General features: G+C 46.2%; 2 long non-coding RNA genes across 3 annotated transcripts in view; one reads left to right on the top strand and one right to left on the bottom strand.

Moving 5' to 3' along the window:
* The window catches only part of LOC307211977, a 117,083-nt gene that overhangs the window by 41,230 nt on the left and 56,973 nt on the right, over positions 1-18,880 (top strand). The gene's annotated exons all lie outside the window — the stretch shown is intronic.
* Positions 1,635-18,880, bottom strand: part of LOC307212016 — a 30,734-nt gene continuing 13,488 nt past the window's right edge. The window contains exons 2-3 of one of the 2 annotated variants that reach the window (XR_013836727.1): positions 3,096-3,228; positions 1,635-1,812 (exon numbers count right to left, since the gene is read on the bottom strand). This is a non-coding gene — a long non-coding RNA (uncharacterized lncRNA). Of the gene's footprint in view, positions 1,813-3,095; positions 3,883-18,880 lie in introns of those variants that run through there. The other variant, XR_013836728.1, reaches the window with a different exon arrangement.

The following is an 18,880-nucleotide window of genomic DNA, read 5'->3' as shown; positions in this document are numbered from 1 at the left end:
ACCTCTAGTTAAGAACAGTTTCAGGTTTAGAATGGATCGCCAGAACGAATTAAGTTTGTAACTAGAGGTACCACTGAAGGAATGGGTTTCCCAAACCCAAAACTGACTGTGCAGGCAGTTTGAAACTGCACCAAAATCCCTATTTTTCCTTAGCTAAAATGCTTTAACTTGAGCTCTTGAGCCAAAACCCAGCTGTATAAACAAGTGCTCAAAGTTCTCTCCCTTATCAGTCTATGAAGGCTGGTAATGACGGATGGCTTTGTCCATTCCAAAGTGGAACAGGGATGACACTCTGGGCCTTATCTTACATCCTGACCACAAAGACCACAAAGATGCACAGACCTAGTCCAGGAGCAGCGCCAGAGTGTGTTCTTGGAGTTGGTGACCTCTTGCTCCAAGTTAAGAGTATAAGAACAGAAATACCCTTTTATGGTCAGAAGTACAGGAAGGAATACCCATTTATGGTTAAGAATACCGGAGCAGGAACATATGTGATGTCAACCTGCGTGTATAGGCTGACGTGGTTGGATTCCTGGGGAAGGAGGGAGAGGGTGCCTGGAGAATAAATATACTGCATGAAATTTCTCATTTCTTTGGACTTGCTGTGGACTGACCATGCAAGAAATAAAGAGCAGAAATAAAGAGCAGAAATAAAGAACTCTTTCTCTGAACCAACCTTCGGTGTCATTTGACATCCTTCCTCCTGTCCGGAAGCAACGCAGAGCCCACCAATCGGTAAAGTCTAATAAGTCTACACCACTGTATTTATACCCCACCCATCTTAAGTGTAGTCAGGATGTCTGCAGATCTCCAGAAGCAAACCTTTTAGTATCTTTATTTTGTATCCTATAAATTATGTCTAATTTGTTCAGTTTGTGTGTTTTTGAATGATTTAAGACTAAATTTTTATGTTGTAATTATTATTATTTTCCACCTTGCAAGCCACCTCAAGCATGGTATGAACTATGGAAAGGCACCACTCCAATAAAATTATGTCTGGAGGTATATAGCCATTCAGCTAAGTACCCACCATTCACATCTTAAAAGAGTGAGCTCTGTTGCCATAGAGAGGAATGGATGTGCATTCTCTTATCTCACCCAACTGGAAGCCATGGGATCCTAGGATGAAGAATTCTTCCAGGTAGGCACATGTGCATGCAATTATGCCCAATATACTGTAATGAGTGGGCTTTGTGGGGCTAGTTTCTGTAAAAGCCTGGGCTACTTCCCATCCTGTAATCCTTTAGCTGGAGGGGCCTAGAATCTGGTCTGGTCAGTTCAATAACCCCAAAATTCAGAGACCTGTGAATTTGGAAGGATGACTAAATTTCAACTGGCATACTTTTTCAAAGAGTACAACTCAGATTGGTTCCTATTTAAAAGGAAACTTCTTCTTCTCCCTCCCATTCCACCCCCCATATTTTACCACTCTTCATTTTCCACATTGTGGCCCAGTCCTACTCGCTAGACTGTATAGAGAGATCCTCACCCCCTCATAGTCTTCCTTTCTAATGACGTTTTGGGCCTCTCCACAAACCATGCCTGCTAACACCTCCTTCTCATGGACGTAAGGTGCCATTTCAGCTTCACTAGCAAGAACACTCATGCTTAGAAATGAAAAACAGAGGGGAAAAGGCTTTTGGATCTGCGTTTATTGCAAGGCACAAGCTCAGGTAAGCCATGAAAATGTTGCTTTTTTCAATCTGGATGCTTTGGAGAAGAAGTCCCTAACTGGGGATGAAGCGGGATCCAGCAGCTCTCAAAGAGAGGGAGCATCTTCCACTTTTCAAAGGCATCTATCACTTCTTCCGTCTAAAACATAGAAACCAGCAACAAAAAGACAACAGTTAGTTTCATAGCAAAGTGACCATGTTTGAGACACAAAAAGACAAAGCAAGGCATGTTGGACCACAAGAAAGTTTTCATGATAATAAACCATTGGGTAGGGATAGGTCTGTTTCAGTTTTTCATTTCCAGTAACTATGAATTACATAGATTCACCTTTCAATGAGAATCGAATCCAATCTATTGCCCATCCTTACCCCTGAGGGACTTTCTTTTCTAGGTACAATTAAATATGTCACGGAATAGTGAGGGAGCTTTCAAGGTCTCCAATATTCTCCTGCAGACTGGATGTTATGCACGGCAGGGATTTCTTGTCTTTGTGGCCCTGAGGAAGAGTTCTGGGAAAACAGGAAGCTTGCTCGCCATTTTGTGATAATGTTTTGAGAAACACGGGAGGTATTGGCACCCTGGGGTTCATTCCGTCCAGTTGCTAATTTCTCTGTATGCACCCAAGACAAAAGTCTACTGCCTCAGGTTCTTTCTTTAACAAATAAAATAAGAATGAAGCTGCTTGGAGTTGAAAGTGGGAGATTTGCATGGAATGTATAGGATGTGAAACTGAGGTAATTTGAAATGGTGGAGGGCAGGACACCACACAGAGTAAGTGCCCAGCATCTGTTAAAGCTGCAGAATAGACATCCCTTAGGCACTGAGATAAACAATGGATGAAGCTGCACAACAAATTAAATGTGCCCATCCGGTGTGGTTTAGGGATTTGGCAAAGGAGATCTGGCATAAGCTCACAGGTCATAGAGCCCAAAGGCAGCTAGACCAGCCATGAGGCAGGTGAGGACCCTGCTTCTGGTGGCAGAAGCCCCTCAGACAACAAACCCATTGGTGCCCCTCCTGCCCCGCTGGTTCTGCCTGTGGGGAAAGAACTCTGCACATCTTGCTTAAAATGGGCAACAATAGTAGTGCCGCTTCTGTGCCTGCAACCAGCAGGGTATGGTGTGTGTCTGGGGCAGATCAGGCCATGGCAGGAGGAGCAGGTAGATGGGCTTAGGAGCCGTGCCGGCAGAATGGCAAAGCAGCAATTACCATTTTTCATCAAGCAGCAAAATGGGATGTGCCACCCTTGGCTGATTCTGGCATAGGTATTTTTATTTTTATTTTTGCAATGGAGCAATTGAGCTTCCAGGCAAAGGATGACCAGTTTAGGGGACGCTGAGTTGGGTACTTAAAATGATCAATCCAGAGGCTTATGGGAGAGGGGCGGGAGGTGTAATTCTCATTTGGTAAGCTGAAATTACCTTGTGCAACAGGGATAACTAGGAATACACCTTCCAATCTTTTTAGAATTTTTGGGACAACCTATAGGCAAGCAAATACCATTGGCATTAAGGCATTGCATAGCATTCGTAGGTTCCTGGTCCTGTGCAGATCCTGTGCAAAGAGAGAGAAAAACATAAGTGGGGAGAAGGAAGTTAAATCACAATAGAATGAAAGAGAAGAACAACTCCACAGCCCTTTGAACAGGAGTGGCTCTGTGACGCTCTGGGTGCTGTGGCATCCCAACTCCTGACCTCCACCCCACCCCTTGCCTCTGGCCACTGGTGTTCACCCCCCTTGCTACATTCAGAAGAAGAAATGGTCAATCTGCTTATCCAGATATTTGCTCATGAGTGGAGGGTGTCAGTCCACGAAACACGACAGCAAGAAGTGAGGCACACATGGCTTATATGTTATAGAGAAACTAAAGCCTGTAACTGAAGCCATCAGAGCCCCAAGAACTACCCAGAATAAAAGGCTCTATATTATATCAAGAAACATTTCCCCACTAATTAGAAACTTTATACCCCAAATTTATTGGCAGACCTGTGGAGGAGACAAATCAAAATTTTATTTTCTAAGACGTATTCCATAAATTTGCATAGAATTCCATAAAATCTAACCAAACTGAGAAAAGAAGAGGCTGCTTTTGTTTTTCCTTACCAGTTTTACATACGATGCCATTTTCCATATATTAATAAAAAGGTAAAGGACTGTTTTGACAGTTAATTCCAGTTGCAGACAACTCTGGGAGCCGGCGTTTGACCACAGACACGTGGCCAGCATGACTAAGCTGCTTCTGGTGAACCAGAGCAGCACACAGAAACACCGTTTCCTTTCCCGCCGGAGCTGTACCTATTTTTCTACTTGCACTTTGATGTGCTTTTGAATTGCTAGGTTGGCAGGACCAGGGTCCGAGCAATGGGAGCTCACCCCGTCGTGGGGATTCAAACCACCAACCTTCTGATCAGGAAACCCAAGAGGCTCAGTAGTTTAAACCACAGGGCCACTCACTTCCCCTTTTCCTTATATTACTCTGCCATAATGAAGTCAACATGTGAACATCAAAGCACAGCCGTCCTCTGAAAGGCAGCTCTCCCTCCAAGTAACGTGTTTAAAAGATGTACATGAAAAAGTGTAATTTCATGACAATAGCATGAAAATATAGGTTATAACAGGGGAAATTGTATAGCAATTATGAGCGTAATGGGGGAAATTCAGCAACACAGTCCATATATCTCCTAATAGATGCACCTTTGTAGGCAATTTTGTCTGATATAAACATTTTTATGCAAAAATTTACCACTAAAGAAACGTCTCTAGACAGAAAAGTGAGCTTCCTTTGCAAGGCCACAGAACAGCAACTGTACTCCTCTCCCTCTTCCACCCCATAATAGGCTGGCAGGTGTCCCTCTGCCTTCTTCCTCTCCATCCCTTACCTGGGGAAGCCAGGAGCAGCAAACAGAGAACTGCCAAGCAGAGGTGAAGGATCTTCATGGCTCAGGATGAATTGTGGTGGCAAAGCCAGCTTTTAAGCCAAATGGAGCCCCAAAGCTTGCCAAGAGAGGGCAGGTAGGCAGATTGCAAAATTGTAATTTCTTTGGGACGTTGTGACTTAGGCTGACGTGGAAGAGAACGTTGCCAAAATCACGTGCCTCTGCAATGGCACTCCTGCATTCTGTCAGTCATAGCAATTTCCACACAAGATCACAAACATTCAGATGTGCTGTATTCATGTTTCAGAGGGATATAGCTTGAATAAAACGAAAAATTTATGCTGAGGATGCAATGCCTCACATAGGCAGTGCTAGGGGGGTGTATCCCTCAGGTAAATGACTCACCCCTCACCTGTCCCCACCACATTGCTGGACCCTTGCGGTTAACTGAAGGAAGGGCACTTTTCACATGCTCACCTCCCACAATGATTATTCTTAGTAGTAGCCCATGCTTCCCCCCTAAAAAATATTTAGGGTTACTCTCATTTTCCTACTCATATTGAAATACTGCTCCTCAATCTGGCAAAACTTAGATTCACAAAATGTTTAGGGGTATGCGTACCCCTGCATCCCCCCAGGAAATAGCACTGGTAGTAGTAATAGCTTCAAACAGTTCTTCCCCCCCCACACACACACAAAAAAAAAGAATTCAAGTCCACTGATTGAAGAGGTTGAGTGGGACATGCAGGGGAAGGAGATTTCAAAGGTGAAATGATGGACTCTTTGCTTACTTGAAGGAAGGGCAATCTTCACATGCTCTCTTCTCCTTTTTCTCATTCTTGCAATCATCCTATTTCTCAGACACCTCTTCCAGACAAGACTCAAGGCAACTTACAAAAATATTTTCAAACAGGAAGGCTCTGCTTCTCTGCTTGCTGCACCTGCCATGTCCACTCTGCACCCCATAATAATTGGCCAACTTGTCCTTTCCTTTCTCCTTTCCACCCTAGAAGATGGCTAAGCCCCCTTTCCCCCTTCCCAACCCGGTTTCTGAAGCTGCTTCGCTCTTCTGTCCTGCGCTCCATGGAGTCGCTGTTATTTGTGACTAAAGATCAGGGATCTCCACATCAGAAAAATTCAAAGGCCAATGAGTTAACCTTCTCTGCTTTGAGGTTTCATTTGACCTTTCAGGCTCAGGCCTGGTGCTTTGATGTGGGACTGAATGTGGGACACTTTGCATGGACCTAATACTCAGCAAGGGACCCAGGTGGCGCTGTGGGTTAAAGCCTCAGCGCCTAGGGCTTGCCGATCGAAAGGTCGGCGGTTTGAATCCCTGCGGCGGGGTGCGCTCCCGCTGCTCGGTCCCAGCGCCTGCCAACCTAGCAGTTCGAAAGCACCTCTGGGTGCAAGTAGATAAATAGGGACCGCTTACCAGCGGGAAGGTAAACGGCGTTTCCGTGTGCGGCTCTGGCTCTGGCTCTGGCTCTGGCTCTGGCCAGAGCAGCGATGTCACGCTGGCCACGTGACCCGGAAGTGTCTCCGGACAGCGCTGGCCCCTGGCCTCTTAAGTGAGATGGGTGCACAACCCCAGAGTCTGTCAAGACTGGCCCGTACGGGCAGGGGTACCTTTACCTTTACCTTTAATACTCAGCAAAGGGACACGGTTGGCACTGTGGTCTAAACCACTGAGCCTTGGGCTTGCCGATCAAAACGTCGGTGGTTCAAATTCCCGTGATGGGGTGAGCTCCCGTTGTTCGGTCTCAGCTCCTGGCAACCTAGCAGTTCGAAAGCACGTCAAAGTACAAGTAGATGAATAGGTACCACTCTGGTGGGAAGGTAAATGGTGTTTCTGTGCACTGCTCTGGTTTCGCCAGAAGGAGCTTAGTCATGCTGGCCACATGACCCGGAAAAACTGTCTGCGGACAAACGTCGGCTCCCTCGACCAGTATAGCAAGATGACTGCCGCAATCCCAGAGTCGTTAGCAACTGGACTTAACTGTCAGGGTCCCTTTAGGTTTACCTTTTAATTCTCAGCTATTCAAACAAGATGGAGGGGAGAAAATCACAGTGAGCAAATGCCCAGCAGCTATTGAAGTTTGAGGATGTACAGTTATGGTGATCCCTTTCCACTGAGATAAACAATAGAGGAAACTGCATATTAATCTAAACAATCAAATACCATGTGATTGAAGAATTCGACCAAGAGGAATTGGCAAAACCTCACAGAGCAAAGCAACCAAAGACAAGGCTGATCCCAGAGCCGGACAAGCCTTGAGGCAGGTGAGGATGCTGCTTCAGGTGGCAGAAGCCCCCAACCAGGCAGAATGCCCATGGGTGCCCCTCCTGCCCTGCTGCTTCTGCCAGTGGAAGAGAAGCACCAGCATCATCAACACTGATTTTGAACAAGATCTCTGCCATTTGGGGCAATACGGGAAGTGCCGCCCTAGGCTGATTCTGCCATAGGTGTCTTTTGCAATGGGCAAAGTATGAAAACAACTGGCTGCGTAATCAATTAAGCTTGCAATCAAACGACGATGTATTCGGGGACCACTTAAGTAATTGATGCCTTGTGTAACTAATGGAACAGGTAGCTGGTGCTCACTGCTCTATGAAAATGACATTCTGTGCAATAAAAAGGTTGCATTAGAGATACGTTGTACTGTCAGTGGTTGTTTAATTAATGAAAACCCTAATTAAGACAACTGTAAATCTTGCAGGCTGTATAATCAACCTACATAATGACTATAATGAGTTTTGTTTTGGTTAATTCTGTTTCTGAAGTAACAGAATGGCTCTAAGACACAGAAGGGAAGGAAGAGGGTGGGAGAAGAGATGCGTTTGCATCAATGAAGTTTTTACATAATGGATGAAATAATAAAGTTTTAATGGAAAACTCAAATGGATATAGTAGACAAATGCTATATTAAAGGAGGTTAAACTGGAATCAAATAAATGATCATCAACTTGTAAAGAAACCTGTTGCTCATGTTAGCAGGCATCATAAAAGTTTTCCAAGTTTTACATAATGAAACTATTTTCTCAGTGGAACTCTAATGGAACAGAATGGCTCTAAGACACAGAAGGGAGGGAAGAGGGAGGGAGAAGAGATGAGTTTGTATCGATGCAGTTTTTACATAATGGAGGAAATAATAAAGGTTTTTTTAAAAAATAATATTTATTAAAGATTTTCAAATATAGCAAAAAAAGAAAAGCATCCAAATTTAAGGCCTTATTTTCAATATCATCTTTCCAGGACTTCCCCCTCCCCACCCCCTCTTATATTCCAATTCTTTCAAATAGATTCAGCAAATTCTTACCCCAAATTTTAAAATTATTATCATTAACCCAATTTAAAAAATATTTTCCCATCCCCTAAAATCGACCTGTTCCCTTCCACGAGTTCCCCTCTTTAATATAAAATACAGATTAGCATAAAAAAATAGAAAAAAGAATAAAATGTAATTTAACACCCTTTGGATTCCAAATTTCCCTCCCCCCTTTCCCGGTTGCGTTCCCAATGTCCGTCAATATCTACTGTCTCCTGGAGCTCCCACATCTAAGCCATAATCCTTCACCAGTCCGCTTTGCCGTCTTTTTAATAGTCTTTACCGTCTTTTAATCATCTTTAATTTCGAATGTCCAATCTTGGAAGGGGTCTATCTTCCAACTTTGTCCAGTTCTTGTTATTCTTGTTGTTCTTGTTGTTCTCTCTTCTCCTCTTCCCCCCCCTCCTCTCCTGCACAAATGTTCTAATTCCAAAAAGCTTGTAATTCCTCTACAGAGGCTTTGTTATTCAGGAACAAAACATTACGTCAAGTCCCTTCCATTCTTCAATAGATAAATCCATTGTCTCCTTTAGTGTGTAGACCTCTGTAGACAAAATAGTGTTCCATTTCTGCAGTTTCCCAGGAGATAAAAAGTCCGATTCAAATTCCATGCCGGCAATACTTGTAATAACCCACAGCTCCTCTAGAGGGATTATAATAATTCAGTTTCATTCCCGATCACACCCACCAGTCAAAGTAACTTATTATTCCTTGTTTTAAACAGTTTATATTTTTTATCCAATTTATAACAAATGTAACCAGCAAAGTCCTCGTAACAAAGTTCTCTTTTTGTTCTTCAGTTTTGGCAGCTCCTTTGACAGCTGTCAAAACCTCTATTTCTCATCTCCAGGCGCTCTCACGGATTGCTCCCGGGGTTTCCGGGGGGGGGGGGTTGTATTTTAATTCACATTCCACTTTTCTCCTCCAACCCAGCTTATAGTTTTCCATCGCGATATTAATAACTTTATCAAAAAAAAAAAAGGTTGCACTCGATCTTAGTTGTCAGGTCCTTTGCTTTAGCTCCTCTACAACAGGGGGGAGGCTGACTTCCTTTTTATACCTCCCCCGCTCGCTCCAAATTTAAGAAAAAATTTATTCCCCTTTTTAATCCAAGTTCCAATTACTCACGGGTTATTCTTTTAAGTCCAGATTTTCAATGGAAGAAGTCAGCGCTCTCCGCCAAATGGCATGCGGCTTCACTCGGCAGGGGAAGCGGAGGACTCACAGCACCCCCCCCCTTCGCATGGTCGGGGGGGGCGCAAACGGTGCCCGCCGAGTCACCATGCCCATGGGTTTCAGCGCCCATGGTTTTTGAGGGTCCCCGCATCGCCGGCGCGGTAGAACCCAGCCCCTGCCGAGCAAGCTCCCTCCGGAGCTTGGAGGGAGTCCGCCATTCGACGATGGCGCCAACCTGGAAGTTCCGGAAATAATAAAGTTTTAATGGAAAACTCTCGTGGATTTTAACAGCAGACAAATGCTATATTAAAGGAGGTTAAACTGGAATCAGATAAATGATCATCAACTTGTAAAGAAACCTATTGTTCAAGTTACAGTATACAGTAATACCACAAAATACCTAATAAGAATAAAAAGGCACTGAATAGCCCCCCCAAAAAACACATAGTTAAATCTTTTAAGAAGAAGATGGCTCATTTCTTCTCAATCAGAGAAAAAAGATCCGTAGATGCAAGATGCACACCCGACTGCAATACGCATGACCACAAACTTCTTGAAGAATCAGCAGGATTCAAAGCTGTTGCCAGACAACAGTGAATACAGGTCGGCAATTGGTGAACTCTTGTATCTAATTACCACATGTAGACCTGATTTAGCAAATGCTGTGGGGATTTTTAGTAGAAAAGTGAATTCTCCCACTGAGCATGATTGGGCAGGTGTAAAAAGGGTGGTGCGGTATTTGAAGGGTACCATGAATTGTAAGTTAAGGTTACCAGCTGTCAGAAACCCTAAGTTGGTTGGGTATACTGATGCAGATTGGGCTGGGGACAATGCTCAGTATAAATCCACAGGTGGATTTGTTTTTATGTTTGGGGATGGACCTGTTGCATGGGGTAGTTATAAACAGAGCTGTGTAGCATTGTCTTCCACAGAATCAGAGTACATTGCAGCGACAGATGCATGCAGAGAGGTTGCCTGGCTCGATCGACTCATCAAGGACTTTGGGTTGGTGAGAAAGGAACCTGTCAGCTTGCTAGAGGAGAATCAGAGTTGCCTGAAGCTGACACAGAGTGAGAAGTTCTATGTGAGGGAAAAAAAACATTTTGGCGTGAAGTACCATGATGTACATGAGATGATCCAGGACGGACTTGTGGAACTGTCTTACTGCCGCACCAAGGAGATGACTGCTGACATCCTGACGAAACCCCTGCCAAGAGAGTTTCCAGAACCTACATGTCAAGCTGGGACTCTGGGTGGTTGAATAAAGTTATTTATGCTTGTGCATGTTGTGTTGCCTGAGAAGGGGTATGTGGGGTGTGAAACACAAAGCAGTCAAATACAACATTCCTAGAGTGGACATGTTTACACATGAGAAGGGATGTTTGTCCAGCCAGTAAATAAACTTCCTGTTTCCTCCTGGGCTGGGACAAACTCCCGTTCTTGTGTCCTGCTGGTTTCACTGACATTGGGAGCTTTCCGCCATTGTATAATTTTTACGGAAGGGAAATTCAGCTTGGCAAATGAGATTCAAACAAGTGGCCAGAGCAGGTGATCATTTCTCCTCCGCATGCCCTGCCCCTCTCACAGCATTTTCTGGACAGATCATTTTGAGGAGCCTCTGATCTGAGGAGCTTTAGGCTACCACCCTGAATGGACATCCCTTCTTGGATTTAGGCTAAGGGACCCAGTGAACTGAGAAAATAGCTTCATTACATATAGCTTTGAAAAGGTTTATGATGATCAATAGGTTTCTTTACAAGTTGATGATAATTTATCTGATTCCAATTTAACCTCTTTAATACAACATTTATCCACTGTTAAAATCCATTTGACTTTTCCATTAAAACTTTCTTATATCCCCCATTATGAAAAAACCTCATCAGTACAAACTCATTTCTCCTCTCGTTCTCCCTCCCTCCCTCCCTCCCTCCCTCCCCCTCCCTCCCTCCCTCCCTTCTGTGTCTTAGAGCCATTCTATTTCTTCAGAAACAGAAATAACCAAAACAAAACTCATTATAGTCATTATATAGGTTGGTTATACAGCCTGCAAGATTTACAGTTGTCTTAATTATGTTTTTCATTAATTAAACAACCACTGGCAGTACAAAGTATCTCTAATGCAACCTTTTTATTACACAGAATGTCATTTTGATAGAGCAGCGAGTACCAGCTACCTGTTCCATTAGTTACACAAGACATCAGTTACTTGAGTGGTCCTTGAATACATCGCCCTGTGATTGCAAACTTAATATGTTGCGCAGCCAGTTGTTTTCATACCTTGTCCATTGCAAAAGACACCTTTGGCAGAATCAGCGTAGGGCGGCACTTCCCGTATTGCCCCAAATGGCAGAGATCTTGTCCAAAATCAGTGCTGATGATGCTGGTGCTTCTCTTCCACTGGCAGAAGCAGCAGGGCAGGAGGGGCACCCATGGGCATTCTGCCTGGTTGGGGGCTTCTGCCACCTGAAGCAGCGTCCTCACCTGCCTCAAGGCTTGTCCGGCTCAGGGATCAGCCTTCTCTCTGATTGCTTTGCTCTGTGAGGTTTTGCCAATTCCTCTTGGTCCAATCCTTAAACCACACTTTATTTGCATGCTTAGATTAATATGCAGTTTCATCCATTGTTTTTCTCATTGGATAAAGGAGCGATATAATTGTCCATCCTGAAGCTTTAATAGCTGCTGGGCATTTGCTCACTGCAATTTTCTTTACCCCACCTTGCTTGAATAGCTGAGGATTCGGTCCCATATATTCCATGCAAAGTGTCCCACATTCAGTTCCAAATGCCTTCACTAAAATAAATAAAAAAAGAATCTGAGGTTGCAGACTTTTGCTCTGGGACTTTGCACAGTAACAAGCAGCTGGGCTGAATGAACCCAGGTGGGAAAAGGCCTGTGAGCAAGCAGCAGAGCTTCCAGGACTCACAGTCAAGAAGGTCTCCCAAGATGTTTAAGGTCGTTGCCTTGACTGGCTGCACATCCCTGGCCCTCTCCTCCTGGTGGCCTTGCTGCCTTCCCTGGGACCCTGCTTGGCTTACGTGACTTAAGGAAAGTATTTGTATGGACTGTGCTTTAGGCAGGAGTGCCATCTCTGGTTGTGTCATCATAAAGTGCAGTCCTAAAACAGGCCCACTCAGAAGGAACTCCTGTTGGTTTCCATGGGGCATGCGCCTAGGTAGATTAAGGGAGGATTGCAGCCTTGAGTGTTGCTGGACGGGTAGGGGAAACGGCTTCAGAAACAGGGGTGTTAAGGGGAAAGGGGACTTGGTCATCTTCTAGATTGAAAAGGGAAAGGAATGTTTGTGATCTGTAACTGGGATCTCACTTGGGTGAAAACTGCTATGACTGCCAGAATGAAGGGAGAGCCGTATGATTTTGGCCATGTTCTCTTCCACGTCAGCCTAAGACACAACGTCCCAAAGAAATTACAAATATTTCATCTCCCTCTCCCTCCCTGCCCTCTCTTGGCAACCTTTGGGGCTCCAATTGGCCTACAAGCTGGCATTCAGCTTTGCCACGTCAGGAAGCCCTGAAGATCCTTCACCTGTGCTTGGCAGTTCTCTCTTTGCTGCTCCTGGCTTGCCCAGGTAAGGGATGGAGAGGAAGAAGACAGAGGGCCACCTGCCAGCTAATTGTGGGGCGGAAGAAGGAGAGGAGTATAGTTGCTCTTCTGTGGCCTTGCAAAGGAAGCTCACTTTTCTCACTACAGATGTTTTTTTAGTGGAAATCTCTTTAGTGGGAATTCTTTGCATAAAAATGTATATATTGGGCAAAATTGCCAACAAAAGTGTGTCTATTAGGGGAAATATGCACTGTGTTGCTGAATTTTCCCCATTACGCCCATCATTGCTATGCAATTCCCCCTAATATAACCCATATTTCCATGCTATTATTCTTTTTCCTGTACATTTTATAAACACATTGTTTTTAGTCGTTTAGTCATGTCCGACTCTTCGTAACCCCATGGACCAGAGCACGCCAGGCACTTCTGTCTTCCACTGTCTACCGCAGTTTGGTCAGATGCATGTTTGTAGCTTCGAGAACACTGTCCAACCATCTCGTCCTCGGTTGCCCCCTTCTCCTTGTGCCCTCAATCTTTCCCAACATCAGGGTCTTTTCCAGGGAGTCTTCTCTTCTCATGAGGTGGCCAAAGTATTGGAGCCTCAGCTTCACGATCTGTCCTTCCAGGGAGCACTCAGGGCTAATTTCCTTAAGAATGCATGCGTTTGATCTTCTTGCAGTCCATGGGACTCTCAAGAGTCTCCTCCAGCACCATCATTCAAAAGCATCAATTCTTCGGCGATCAGCCTTCTTTATGGTCCAGCTCTCACTTTCATACATCACTACTGGGAAAACCATAGCTTTAACTATACGGACCTTTTTTGGCAAGGTGATGTCTCTGCTTTTTAAGATGCTGTCTAGGTTTGCCATCGCCTTTCTCCCAAGGAGCAGGCGTCTTTTAATTTCGTGACTGCTGTCACCATCTGCAGTGATCATGGATCCCAAGAATGTAAAATCTCTTACTGCCTCCATTTCTTCCCCTTCTATTTGCCAGGAGGTGATGGGCCCAGTGGCCATGATCTTCGTTTTTTTGATGTTGAGCTTCAGACCATATTTTGCGCTCTCCTCTTTCACCCTCATTAAAAGGTTCTTTAATTCCTCCTCACTTTCTGCCATCAAGGTTGTGTCATCTGCATATCTGAGGTTGTTGATATTTCTTTCAGCAATCTTAATTCCAGCTAGGGATTCATCCAGCCCAGCCTTTCGCATGATGAATTCTGCATATAAGTTAAATAAGCAGGGAGACAATATACAGCCTTGCCATACTCCTTTCCCAATTTTGAACCAATCAGTTGTTCCCTATCCAGTTCTAACTGTAGCTTCTTGTCCCACATAGAGATTTCTCAGGAGACAGATGAGGTGATCAGGCACTCCCATTTCTTTAAGAACTTGCCATAGCTTGCTGTGGTCAACACAGTCAAAGGCTTTTGCATAGTCAATGAAGCAAAAGTAGATGTCTTTCTGGAACTTTCTAGCTTTCTCCATAATCCAGCGCATGTTTGCAATTTGGTCTCTGGTTCCTCTGCCTCTTCTAAATCCAGCTTGCACTTCTGGGAGTTCTTGGTCCACATACTGCTTGAGCCTTCCTTGTAGAAGTTTAAGCATAACCTTGCTAGCATGTGAAATGAGTGCAATTGTGCGGTAGTTTGAGCATTCTTTGGCACTGCCCTTCTTTGGGATTGGGATGTAGACAGATCTTCTCCAATCCTCTGGACACTGCTGAGCTTTCCAAACTTGCTGGCATATTGAGTGTAGCACCTTAACAGCATCATCTTTTAAAATTTTAAGTAGTTCAGCTGGAATACCATCACTTCCACTGGCCATGTTATTTGCAGTGCTCGTTATTTTCTTGAACAGATCTCTGGTTCTTCCCATTCTGTTGTTTTCCTCTATTTCTCTGCATTGCTCGTTTAAGAAGGCCTTCTTGTCTCTCCTTGCTATTTTTTGGAAATCTCCATTCAATTTCCTGAATCTTTCACTATCTCCAACCACATTTTGCTTGCCTTCTCTCCTCCGCTATTTGTAAGGCCTTGTTGGACAGCCACTTTGCTTTCTTGTATTTCCTTTTCATTGGGATGTGTCAGGGAACTGCCATCGGAGTCAGAGGCGGAGGGAAGGCTCCAGAGGGATGCTGGAGAGGGTCCCAGTAGGGAGAGAGGCAGCCCATCTGCTGGGGAAGGAAATCAGCGTAGCACCAGTGGAGAAGGGGGGCAGATGGGGGAATCGGTGAGGGGGCTCCAGGACTCCTCCCCGGAGACCAGCGGGGAGAGCACGGGTCCTCCGCTGCCCACACCCTCCCTGCGCAGAAGACTTCCGCGCAGGGAGAGTAGGAGGAGACTAGGCATCAAAGAACTTCTTTGCTGGAAGAAGTTCAAGAAATGCCCACTGACGGATTCTGCCAGCGATTGAGACAGCCACGGGTGAGAGGATGTCCAGACAGAAAGGGTTCACCCAGGTAACCTAGCCAGGAGTGGTGACAACTTACGCACGAGCAACCCCTAGAACCATTACAGCAATCCGTCAGTCACCGACGTAGCTTGTGCGCAGCCCCAGAGAGGCAGCATGATGAGCCAAACCAGGACAGCCAGAGAGATGGAGCAAGCAGCCGAAGTGCGAAGTCTGGTAGAGAGGAATCAAGACTTGGAACGGCATGTAGCTCTCCTGACGGCACGGCTGGATGAAAGACGGGCTCAGGATGCGTAGGTCAGACCCACCCCCATCGCAAGGAAAGTACCGGGGCTGGTACACAAGTTTGGGGGGAAACCCCAGGACTACAATGCGTTTCGAACGGAAATAGAGTATGCTTTGGAACTGCAGCATAATGACTTTGCTGATGATGGGGAGAGGGTAGCTTACATTGTGGGGCATCTGGAGGATGGGGGGCGTGAATGGATCAGGCCCCTAATGGCGACGCAAAATGATGCCTTGAAGGACCTTAAAAAATTCTTCCAGGCAATGAATGCGATGTATTCCAGCGAAGTGGAACAAAGTGTGACTCGGCGGGAACTGATGGGGTGCAAGCAGGAGAGCCAGTCAGTTAGAGACTATTGGTCGCGCTTTGCCATGTTGATCCACCGGCTCGGCTGGCATCTGGACTCTGAACCGATACAAATGTTGTTTGAGGAGAGTCTGTCCCCCGAAGTGAAAGACGAGTTGTCCCGCGCGCCCCGCCCACAGGCGATGGATGAGCTGACCAAGGCTGCGCTTGCGATTGGAGTACGGCAGGAAGTGCGGGCTCAGGAGAAACGCGAAGTGAGAGGGGAATGTTGCCATGACTACCACATTCCTGAAATACCGAGACAGCTTTCCCAGGCGGCTGAGCCAATGGAAATTGATGGCGCGTGCGAGAGAGAGAGGTTTCAAACTCCAGTGAAGGTCGCAAGAGGGAGGGGAAGGATTGGAAAACCACCAAGAAGTGTTTCCTCTGCCAGTGGCCAGAACATTTTGCCAGGGTCTGCCCTCAAAGAAAGGCCTGGCAAGGGATGGTGGGGGCTGCTGGCTGTGAGGAGAAGGGGAAGGAAGGGCAGGCACAGGGAAACAACAACGCCTGGCTGCCAACCAGCAGGGGCAGCAGCCAGGCCAGCAACCAATGGAAGTGCCCCAGCCTGACCCTCCCAAGGCAGCTATAGCCATAGAAGTGGTGCTAGAACTCCCGAATGGGCACCCAGTCAAAGTTGAGGGGCTGCTGGATTCGGGCAGCTCCTGCAATTTCTTCAGCAGAGACTTCGCTCTAGAGCACCAACTCCACCTGCTGCCCCTGGATCTTCCCTTGCAAATGACCACCATCGATGGCAGGGAACTTGGGGGGGGGGGGAGTGACGCACCAGACCCCGCCAATGCGAATGAGGGTTTCCAGGCACACGGAGACCATCGCTTTTCACGTGGTCACACTGACAGGACCTCCAGTAATACTGGGAATGAGCTGGCTGGCACTGCATGATCCAGTAGTGTCATGGCATCAGCGGTCAGTCACCTTAGGGTGAACTTACTGCTTGGAACACTGTCTGGGGGGGGGGAGAACCCAAGAATGACAGTGACCAGGGTGGCCGGGCTGGCCGTGGAACTAAAAGGGGAGGTGCCACCACAATATGCTGACCTGAAGGAAGTCTTCAGCGAGAAGGAGGCAGATAGACTACCCCCCACAGGCCCTTTGACTGCCAAATCAACTTACTCCCAGGGGCTCAGCTGCCGGTGGGTAAGCTGTATGCCATGTCCGACCGGGAGATACAGGAGTTGCGGCAATTTATTGACAAGAACCTGAAGAGGGGGTTCATAAGGGAATCAAAGGCGGTGGGGGGCAGTCCGGTGTTCTTTGTGGACAAAAAGGAGACTAATCAGCCCAGATTAGTCGTAGATTACCGGGCATTAACTCTGGTGTCAGAACCCGTGACCTTCCCAATGCCCAGGATTGATGACATTTTAACACGGGTAAGGCAGGGGAATTTTTTTACCATGCTGGACCTCAGGGGAACGTGCAATTTGATTAGAATAAGGGAGGGGGACGAATGGAAAACTATCATGTTCACCCCCCTAGGGGCTTTTGAGTACTTAGTCATGCCATTTGGATTACAATCGGGCTCCGCCTGCTTTCAAGCTTTCATGCACCACGTGTTGGGGCCCCTGCTGTACAAGAATTGCGTAGCCTTTTTAGATGACGTCTTAATCTATTCGGACAATGAGAAGCAACACGTCAGAGACGTGCAAATTTCACGCCAGAGAAGTCAAGTTTCTGGGTACAAGTTGTCAGACAATGGCCTAGCTATGGACCCAAGCAAGGTGAAGGCAGTGCTGGAATGGAAGGCCCCCATTCAGCAACTTCTACAGGAAGTTCATAAAGAACTTCGCTCACTTAACCGCGCCCATCACAGATTGTCTCAGTAGCAAAAAGAAGTTCACGTGGACAGAAAGTGCCCAGCATTCCTTTGAAAGACTGAAGAAGGCGTTTGCTTCGGAGGAGCAGCTCCTGCCCATGAAACTGGAGATGGACGCGTCTGACCGAGCCATAGGGGCGGTCCTTTTGCAGCCAGGTGCCAAGCAGAGCTGGAGACTGTGTGCCTTTTTCTCAAGGAAGCTGAACAAGTCGGAGCCAAACTATACCGTGTATGACCACGAACTGCTTGCGATCTATGCAGCTTTTCGGCAATGGAGACATCTGTTGATAGGGGCGTGGCACAAGATCCAGGACTGTGCTGACCACAAGAACTTAGAATACTGGAGGACCGTGCGAGTACTCAACCAGAGACAGATTCGATGGGCTCAGGAGTTCTCCAAGTTTTCCTTCGAGATCCGGTACGTGCCGGGAGAGGAAAACGTAATAGGAGATGCTCTCTCCAGGAAGCCGGAGTACATGGAAGGAGAGGGACCGCCGGAGGTCCGACACATGCTTCCCGAGGACCGATGGGTGTGGGGGGGAGCGTTGGTTGGGAAACGAGAACTGACCGGGCTTACTAGAGACGACGCGTTCGCTCAAGCGAAAATCAGGGAACTCCGGGATGGAAGGGAAGACCAGGGAGGGTTTGAGGAAAAAGAAGGGCTACTGTACCAGTTTAACCTCCTTTAATATAGCATTTGTCTGCTATATCCATTTGTCTGCTATTTCCATCAAAACTTTATTATTTCATCCATTATTTAAAAACTGCATCGAAACAAAAACATCTTTCCTCCCTCCCTCTTCCCTCCCTTCCGTGTCTTAGAACCATTCTATTCCTTCAGAAACAGAATTAACCAAAACAAAACTCATTATAGTCATTATGTAGGTTGATTATACAGCCTGCAAGATTTACAGTTGTCTTAATCAGGTTTTTAATTAATTAAACAACCACTGGTAGTACAACGTATCTCTAATGCAACCTTTTTATTACACAGAATGTCATTTTCATAGAGAAGTGAGTACCAGCTACCTGTTCCATTAGTTACACAAAGCATCAATTACTTAAGTGGTCCCTGAATACATTGTCCTTTGATTGCAAGCTTAATTTGTTGCGCTGCCAGCTGTTTTCATACTTTGTCCATTGCAAAAGACACCTATGGCAGAATCAGCCTAGGGCGGCACTTCCTGTATTGCCCCAAATGGCAGCCCAAAATCAGTGCTGATGATGCTGGTGCTTCTCTTCCACTGGCTGAAGCAGCAGGGCAGGAGGGGCACCCATGGGCATTCTGCCTGGTTGGGGGCTTCTGTCACCTGAAGCAGCGTCCTCACCTGCCTCAAGGCTCTGGGATCAGCCCTGTCTTTGATTGCTTTGCTCTGGGAGGTTTTGCCAATTCCTCTTG

Source organism: Podarcis cretensis (assembly GCF_951804945.1).
Source record: "Podarcis cretensis genome assembly, chromosome: 3".
Lineage (NCBI taxonomy): Eukaryota > Metazoa > Chordata > Lepidosauria > Squamata > Lacertidae > Podarcis > Podarcis cretensis.
Note: the sequence above shows the minus strand (reverse complement) of the source record. Positions and strands in the feature narration are given on the sequence as shown.